Genomic DNA, 8751 nt, shown 5'->3' on the forward strand with positions numbered 1-8751 from the left:
AGCACAGAGCCTGCTTGGGATTCTCTTTCTCCCTCTCTCTCTGCCCCTACCCTGCTTGCACTCTCTCTTTCAAAATAAATAAATAAACTTTATAAAAAAAATAAAATAAAATTATTGGATCATCTAAGTATGTCAGGTCAAATTGGTGAGAGTATTGCTTAAATCTTCTATATCCTTATTGTTATTTTGTCAGTTATTCTATCACATACTGATAAAAGAGTACTCAAATCTCCAAATATAATTACAGATTTATTTCTTTATTATCAATTTTTGCTTTTACATACTTTGAAGCTCTGTTATTAGGTGTATATACACTCAGGAATTTTACTTCTTCTTGATCAGTTGCCCCTTTTATTATTACAATACCATTCTTTATCCCTGGAAATACTCTTTTTCTTTAAATCTGTTTCCTCTGATATATAGAAATACTAGCTTTCTGACGTTCAGTGTTTGCATGGTATGGATTTTTTACTCTTTAATTTTCAAACTGTGTTTTTATATTTAAATGCATCTCTTGTAAATAGTATATAATTGGGTCATGCTTTTTATCCATGCTAATAATCGCTCTCTTTTTATCGGGCTATTTATTCTGCTTGTATTTAGTATAATTACATTAAAACATTATCATACAAAATACATATAAAGAATTACTAAAGATTAAAAATAAAAAGGCTGGGGGGCGCCTGAGTGGCTCAGTTGGTTAAGCATCCAACTTTGGCTCAGGTCATGATTTCCCAGCTTGTGAGTTCGAGCTCCACGTTGGGCTCTGTGCTGACAGCTCAGAGCCTAGACCCTGGCAGGTTCTGTATCTCCCTCACTCTCTGTCCCTCCCCCATTCGCACTCTGTATCTCTCTCAAAAATAAATAAATAATTTAAAAATAGTAATAAATAAATAAATAAATAAAATAAAATAATAAAAATAAAAAGGCTGGGGCACCTGACTGGCTCAGGGTCTTAATCTCAGGGTCATGAGTTCAGGCCCCACATTGTCAGTGGAGCCTAGTGAGAATAAAATTTAAATATTAAATAAATAAATAGGCAAACACTCCAATAGAAAAAAGCGGAAAAGAATATATATAAAAAGGCATTCCTAGAATAGATGTTCAATTTCCTTAGTAATTATGGAAATAAGAATCCACTTTACACCCATTTGTTTTGCAAAACTTAAAGATTCGTTATATCAAATGTTATGTCAAATATGTCATATATATATATATATATATATATATATATATATATGTCAAGGCATAGGGAAATATGTTGCAGGTGTATTTAAGTCTACCCCTTCATTATTTATTTCTTATTTGTCCCCTCTCTTCTTTGTTCCTCCTTTTTGGTCTTCTTTTGGATTGAGTATTTTTTGTATTCCAGCCTATCTCCTCTATTGGCTTTTTTTCTAACATTTTTAAAGTGATTGCTAAAGATTACAATATGCATCCTTAATTCATCACAGTCTACCTTGAACTGATATTATACCACTTCATGTAGAATGTAAGAGTCTTACAACAGTACACGGTGACAATTTTTGATAAAAGTTGTATATTGTTTGAAACTTCAGATTTATATATGTGTATTTATTTATTTATTTATTTATTTATTTATCAAAACTCATTAAATAGAACATTTAGGATGTTTGCATTTCACTGTATATGACTTTTACCACACACACACACACACACACACAAAAGGAAACATAAAGAAACATTAAGCTCTAGTTAATGATATGCATACTGACATATCAAGGGATGAAGTTTACTGATGTCTGCAACTTACTTTGATACACATCAAAAGATAAGATGAATTGATGAATGCCAAGAAGAATGGCTAGATGGATAAATACGTGACAAAACAAATATAATAAAACATTAATTGCAGAGTGTAGATAATTCTTTCAATTTTCCTCTTTCTTTAAAAATGTTCATAATAAAATGTTTGATAAAAAAGCCACTATTCTGGGATGCCTGGGTGACTCAGTCAGTTAAGCGTCTGACTTAGGCTCAGGTCATGATCTCATGGTTTATGGGTTCGAGCCCTGCACCAGGCTCTGCCCTGACAGTGAGGATCCTGTTTGGGATTCTTTTTCTCCCTCTATCTCTGCTCCTTCCCTGCTCGTGCTGACTCTCTCTCAATATAAATAAATAAACTTTTTAGAAAAGCCCCTCTTCTAATGTGACATGAAAATTAAAATCTAATTTGTTTTGTAATGTCAATTAATTATATAATGAAACCTTAAGGACAGAAAAAATTATGCACATAAATTTTGTTGTGGTGATGACCTTAAAGCTCTATCTCAGTAACTCTTGACCTTCTTAATTCCAGACCTGGCCTGAATCCTAAATTCAGCACTGTCTGCAAGGCTGCACAAGATCTCACCCTTGTGTGCATTTCCAGCCTCCTCCAGTAGCCCTCTTCCCCTGGCTCTCTGCCCACCAGGCATATGAGACTTTCAGTTCCCTAAATGCCCTGGGCTCCTGCTTGCCTGAGGCCCCAAGGCCTCCACCGAAACTGTTTCTTTGCCTGGAGTACCACCCTGTAACACCCTCTCCTTCTTTTCAGAAAGTCATGCTCATTACTCACTCAGGTTTCAACAGAAATATCATTTCCCCGATGAAATAGTCCCTCATCTCCCAAAGTAGGTCAGGTTCCTATCCTGGAGGAACCCTGGGAAAGCACCTCACAGGGTCTGAGTTGCTCTGAAGCCAGCACAGAACCATGGAATTTCCTTCTTAAAGATAGCAGATGTCCTTAACAGGTCCTGACCTTTGTAACTTGTCCTTAAGTAAGTCACTCCCCTGCTCAGAAATCGGGAGGAGTATGTGTAACCTCTAAAAATCCCTGACTTAAAAGCCAGTTTTGGTTTAGAAATAATGCTGGCTTGCTTTTTATGTTACATAAGAAGAGCAGTGTGCCCCCTCAGTGCCCTAAATGAGGTAAGAGAGCCGTGATTGGAAGTTAGCCGAAAACCCAGAGCTTCTGCCCTCAGGAAGCGATGCGACAGAGGCAGAACAAGATGGAATGAAGATGAGACTAAAGGCAGGAAAACCACTTATGAGGCCACTGCAAATAACCAAAGGCCTGAATTAAAGCAATGAATGCTTTAATTCATAGAAAAAGAGAGAAGGTGACAGATTGAAGGGGAAGAATATATTGGTCTTTGCCACAGCACATGGCATATGTGGAGGGTGAGTGAGGAGCATTTGGGTAAGAGGATGGATTTGGGGACTCCTCTTTTGTCCTCAGTCACCACAGCTTTGGGATTCCAGTACAGTAAGTCCTAAGCTGAATGACATTTAGGTCTCTACATAGCATCTCCCACAAGCACCATAACCCCAAATGTCCAAACTGATAAACGTTTATGATCTATAATATTAAGCAATGAAAATAACACTGATTAGGGGCCCCTGGATGGCTCAGTCAGTTGAGCGTCCGACTTCAGGTCATGATCTCAAGGTTTGTGGGTTCAAGCCCTGCATCGGGCTCGCTGCTGTCAGCACAGAGCCCACTTCAGATCCTCTGTTCCCCTCTTTCTCTGTGCCTGCCCCCCCTCTCAAAAATAAATAAATGCTTTAAAAAAATGATAACAGAATAAATTTATTAAAAGTTCTGGTTTTCTGGAAGTACCCTCCACAATATATCTCCTATGTCAACTCTTTTTTAAAAATAAGACTAGGAACAATTTCTCAGAAAGCATCATTTTATATTATAACAGAAATCTATTCTTTTGATAATGTTAGTTGAAGTAGCCACTGAGAAACAATCAATTTTAAAAAGAACATAGAGTACTTCTACAAAGATTTATTACCGATATGGATTTCTTTTTTTAACTTAATGACTCACCAGCAAAATCCTTTAGAATTGGAAGGCTCTGTACTTTGCAAGATTGCCAAATTGTCACTGATTTATTCCCCTAAGTATAATTTGAAAGAACCTGCTGTGTAAATCTGAATACTGTAAACCTGTAAACCATGAATCTTTTCAAATCTACTTTTCCTATTAATGGTACCTAATGCCTGAGATAGAATCACAAATTGGGAGGAATCTGGGCCTATTACTGTGCTAAACTTCTGTGCAAAAACAAAGAAATAAACAAAAACTGAAAAAGAAAGGGAAAGAGAGAGAGAGAGAGAATTTATTAGTCTGTGTTCCTGAAAAGGCTAGGGCCCAGTTCACTTAAACTATGGCTACGTCCAAGGCTTCAAATGATATCCAGGAATTTCCCTGCCTCCCCTCTTAGCTCCGCCTTCCTCTTGGTTGGCGTCACTTTCAGACAGCTTCTGAAGCTTCTGGGCTTACCTCTTCCCAGACTAAAGTCCTATAGAAAAGAGAGTTCCTTTCTCTGAGTGAAGAGTCGGTGTTCCAGGATGGTGTCAGCATCAGTCTGGAGCACACTTAAATTAGGATAATTAAAAAATAATTTATTTTCATGTTTTATTTACAAAAGCTGATTCTTAGCACTTCCTCCCAAGTTTGTGTTCAGTGATTTCACACTAGTAGCTTACAATGGGCCACGATGGGAATATTTACACTAAGCAATTGGCAAATGCTACAAATTAAGGCTCTTTCCCTCCTCCCCCCCCACCCCCCAACCCTGGCCATTTACTAGCACACCACTGAACTATTTGCAAAAGTGTAGGAAAGGTGTAAAGTTCTTGCAAGGACCCAGGACTAATAGCAGCAGAGGTCCAAAGGAACCAGGGGAGAGACTTTAACCAGACTCCAGAAGGAGAGAAGAGCAGTGACCTTTAATTAAGGGACATGGGCAGTCTGAAGGGGGTATCACAGGAAAGGAGCTGAAAGATAAATATCCTGACCACTTTCTGCACCAAAGTGGGCGACAATGTTTTATAGATTCTGGAAAGAAAAAGTGAAAATGACATAATCAATTGTTAATTAATATTATGAGGATGTGGAGTATTAGCTTCCAATTTATTTGCCTAATGCTAAAATGTCCAGTGCTAACTTTGGAAAGTCCCCATGCTTTCCTTGCTGGAAACTCCCATGGCCAGACAGTTCAGAGAGCCAGTCTCATTCTCCTCACATGGACTTCCTGTGTCTACTGGTTTCAGATTCACTTTTATATACAAGCCTGAGAATTGCCATTGAACTAAGAATTTAGTATGTGAAAAATGGTGTTTCAAAACAGCAGAGGAAAAGATAAAGGGTTCAATAAATAACATTGGGACAATGGTCTAGTCATTTGGAAAATATAATAAAATTAGTTCCCTATCTCATACCAAGATCATATGTTTCTGATCTTGGCAGGACAGAAAGCCTTAAGTAAAATAAGAAAAGCAAAAACCATAAAGTAATGACTAGGTAGGAAATATTTGCATATGCAGATAGATATGGATACTACATAGATATTTATATAGGTATTTATCAAACAAAATATATATAAAGAACTACTAAAGATAAAATGTAAAACGGCTGGGGCGCCTGACTGGCTCAGGGTCTTAATCTCAGGGTCATGAGTTCAAGCCCCACATTGTGAGTGGAGCCTAGTGAGAATAAAATTTAAAAATTAAATAAATAGGCAAACAGTCCAATAGAAAAGAGCGGGAAAGAGTATAAAAAAGCAATCCTAAGAATAGATGTCCAATTTCCTTAGTAGTTAATTATGGAAATAAGAATCCACTTTACACCTATTTGCTTTGCAAAAACTAAGGATTTGTTATATCAAATGTTATGTCAAATGTGTGTGTGTGTGTGTGTGTGTGTGTGTGTGTGTCAAGGCATAAGGAAATGGATACCCACTCACTGCCAGAGGGAGTATAAACTATTATGACCACTTCAGCAACAATTTGACAGTACTTTTAAAATTAAAATGTGTATATCCTGGGGTACCTTCTGGCTCAGTCGGTACAGCATGATCTCAGCGTCATGAGTTTAAGCCCCCATGTTGGGCATGGAACTTACTTAAAAAAAAAATTATAAAAAAATAAATAGGACGGTGACTTTCTGCCGGCTGCTGGGCGGGAGCAGCCCGTAGGCGCTGAGGCTGCCCCGGGGCGCCAGGCGTCTAGGGGTGCGGACCTCACCCACCGGAGAGAAGATTACGCACACCGGCCAGGTTTATGATGATAAGGACTATAGGAAAATTCGATTTGTAGGTCGAAAGAAAGAGGTGAATGAAAACTTTGTCATTGATTTCATTGCTGAGCAGCCTGTGAGTGGAGCTGACAGTCCTGTGGTCGCGTGTGATAGCGGCAGGGGGCGGGGTGCTTTTGCCACCCGGAACTGTACATAAACCTGGACAAAGAAACAAAAACCAGGACGTGCGGCTATTGTGGACGGCAGTTCAGACAGCAGCAGATCACTAGGGCGGCCGAGCTCTGCACTCGTCTCCGCGTTAACACCGGAGCAGCCAAGGGCCCAGTGCTGTGCGCCGCCGTCTGAATAAAGGGCGTTGTGACCCAGGGGGAAAAAAAAGAAAGAAAGAAACTGCGCACTTCAGTGGTTTTTTATATATTCATAGAGGTGTGCAACCATGACCACTATGTAATTTTAGAACATTTTCATCACCCCAAAAAGAAATATCCATCACCTACCCTCCCCCAACCCTAGGCAACCACATATCTAGTTTCTATCTCTTAGATTCCTTTTCCTGGACATTTCATACACATAGAATCATACTATATATATATATATATATATATATATATATTTTTTTTTTTTTTTTGGTGTGTGTGACTGGCTTTATTCATTTAGCATAATGTTTTTAAGGTTCATCTATGTTGTAACATATATCAGCACTCCGTTCCTTTTTATATATTTTATTATATGGATATACCACATTTTTTAATTCATTATCCATTAATAGACCTTTAGATTATTTTTACCTTTTGGCCACTGTAATTAATGCTGCCCTGAACGTTTGTATACATGTTTTTGTGTGGACATGTTTTTGTTTCCCTTGGGTATATACCTAGGAGTGAAATTTCTGGGTCATAAGATCATATGATAACCGTCTGTTTAATATTGTGAGCTGACATAGTGTTTTTCAAAACAACTGCACCATTTTACATTCCCACCACATTACTGTTCTATTGGTCTATTGTTTCCTTTTTTTAAAACCACCTCAAAAAAAGTTTATGTGTATATTGGTGTGTGTGTGTGTGTGTACGTGTACAAAGATCAAAAGAGCAAAATCCTAGTTGAGTATCAGGTTGGGAAGTCCCCCTGGGCTAAGGAGAAGAGAGAGTAACTAGAACCTGCCAGAGTCATTGGCAAAGCAGTCTGAAAAGTCAAGGGGGATGGCCCAAGACAATCAAGGTTAACACAAGTCCAGAAAGGCTCTCCAGCTGCTGGATGGAGGAGACGGCTTGGAGCCAGGAATCCTGTTTTTCTGATTTGTTTGGAACGCTACAAGATATTGAATCAAGACAGCCCTAAACATAAGGAAGATTATTACAAATAGGGTCCAGTTTCAGGAGAAAGGGCCTTCTGAGGATCACACCCAGGTGCAAGGGCTGGTGGAGCCAGTTTTGACAACCTACCAGCCAGAGTTCAAGACCAGGCTAGACCAGGCTCTAGACCTGCATTCTGAGCTGCAAATACTGGGCATAGTAGATGTGTCCCTATGGTGAGTCAGGTATGACGGGACCTGGGTGGCTCTCAAGCATGCTAGCTCTGGAGACCATTTCCTGACTGCCTAGTAGAGAGGGTTACTTTAATAGACCGGGCCACAGCCTTTCTGGGACCTGAAAGATATGGCAATATTATAATCAGCACACAGGAGTGGGAGGGCTGCAGCAGGCGGAGGCTGGTAGTATATAGCATAGGAATGACAAGTTCCAAAGAACTTTCACACACTCTAGCTCATTCGTTCCCAACCTGGTGGGCTGGCTTGCCCAAGGACTGTAATTATCCCAAAATATCTCGACACATTTCTAAATTGCCATTTATAACATAGTTTTTACAACTCTTTTCTAAACCTACAGTTAAGACATAACTGAGAAAGTCGGCTCCCTAGAATGGGAGCCCCTCACAATAATATTCATTAAATAATTATCCAACATTTCTAAATGTAAAATGCATTAAATAATCTTTTATCAATAAAAATTATTTACTTAAGCTTAATTTGCTCTTTTATTTCCACTAGCCAATGTAAAGTTAAATGTCCTGGGAAAAAAAGTCTGCACAACGAATCCTACTTTTCTGTGCTTCTTGTTCTCTCCATAGTTTCCTTTTGTGATTTTTTTTTTTTTTTTTTTTGGAACCAGACCACTTTGCTAAAGTATATTAAAGAGATTAAAATGTAGATAAGAAGATAAATCACTTGCCTCTAGTAAATAGCACAAAGGCCATCCATTCTATTCAATCCAGAAGTTTAGTTGATAAGGCTGCTTCGTATGTGCATTCTATTCAAAAGCATTTAGAATTCAAAAGCATTCTAAAGGAGATTAATCTGAATTGTGAGGAAATGTTTGGTTTTCTTCTCTTTAAATTCCACTCAAGGGCGCTGTTTATTTTAATAGGGCCAGGCAAATTTTACAGATGTAAAATTATAAGAAGTTTTATGTGAAAAATTCAGGTTAACAGACACCACATTCTAATGTAGTCAGCAATGATTTGTGGCTCATACAGGCACCTAGGGCAGCTGCCAGGCTGGCTTGACCCTTAATCCAGCTCTGCCGGAAGTATTCACATTTTCATTTGGCACGAGAGTGGGGCACCAGGGTGGCTCAGTCAGTTAAGAGTCAGACTTGGGCTCAGGTCATGATCTCAAGGTCTGTGATTTCGAGCCCATT

At 38.7% G+C, this 8751-nt stretch overlaps 1 pseudogene; it reads left to right on the forward strand.

Moving 5' to 3' along the window:
* Nucleotides 1-5945: 5945 nt before the first annotated feature.
* LOC125937956 (NADH dehydrogenase [ubiquinone] iron-sulfur protein 6, mitochondrial-like) lies at nucleotides 5946-6522 on the forward strand (annotated as a pseudogene).
* The last annotated feature ends 2229 nt before the right edge of the window (nucleotides 6523-8751 follow it).

This window comes from Panthera uncia (assembly GCF_023721935.1).
Source record: "Panthera uncia isolate 11264 chromosome B2 unlocalized genomic scaffold, Puncia_PCG_1.0 HiC_scaffold_24, whole genome shotgun sequence".
Taxonomy (NCBI): domain Eukaryota; kingdom Metazoa; phylum Chordata; class Mammalia; order Carnivora; family Felidae; genus Panthera; species Panthera uncia.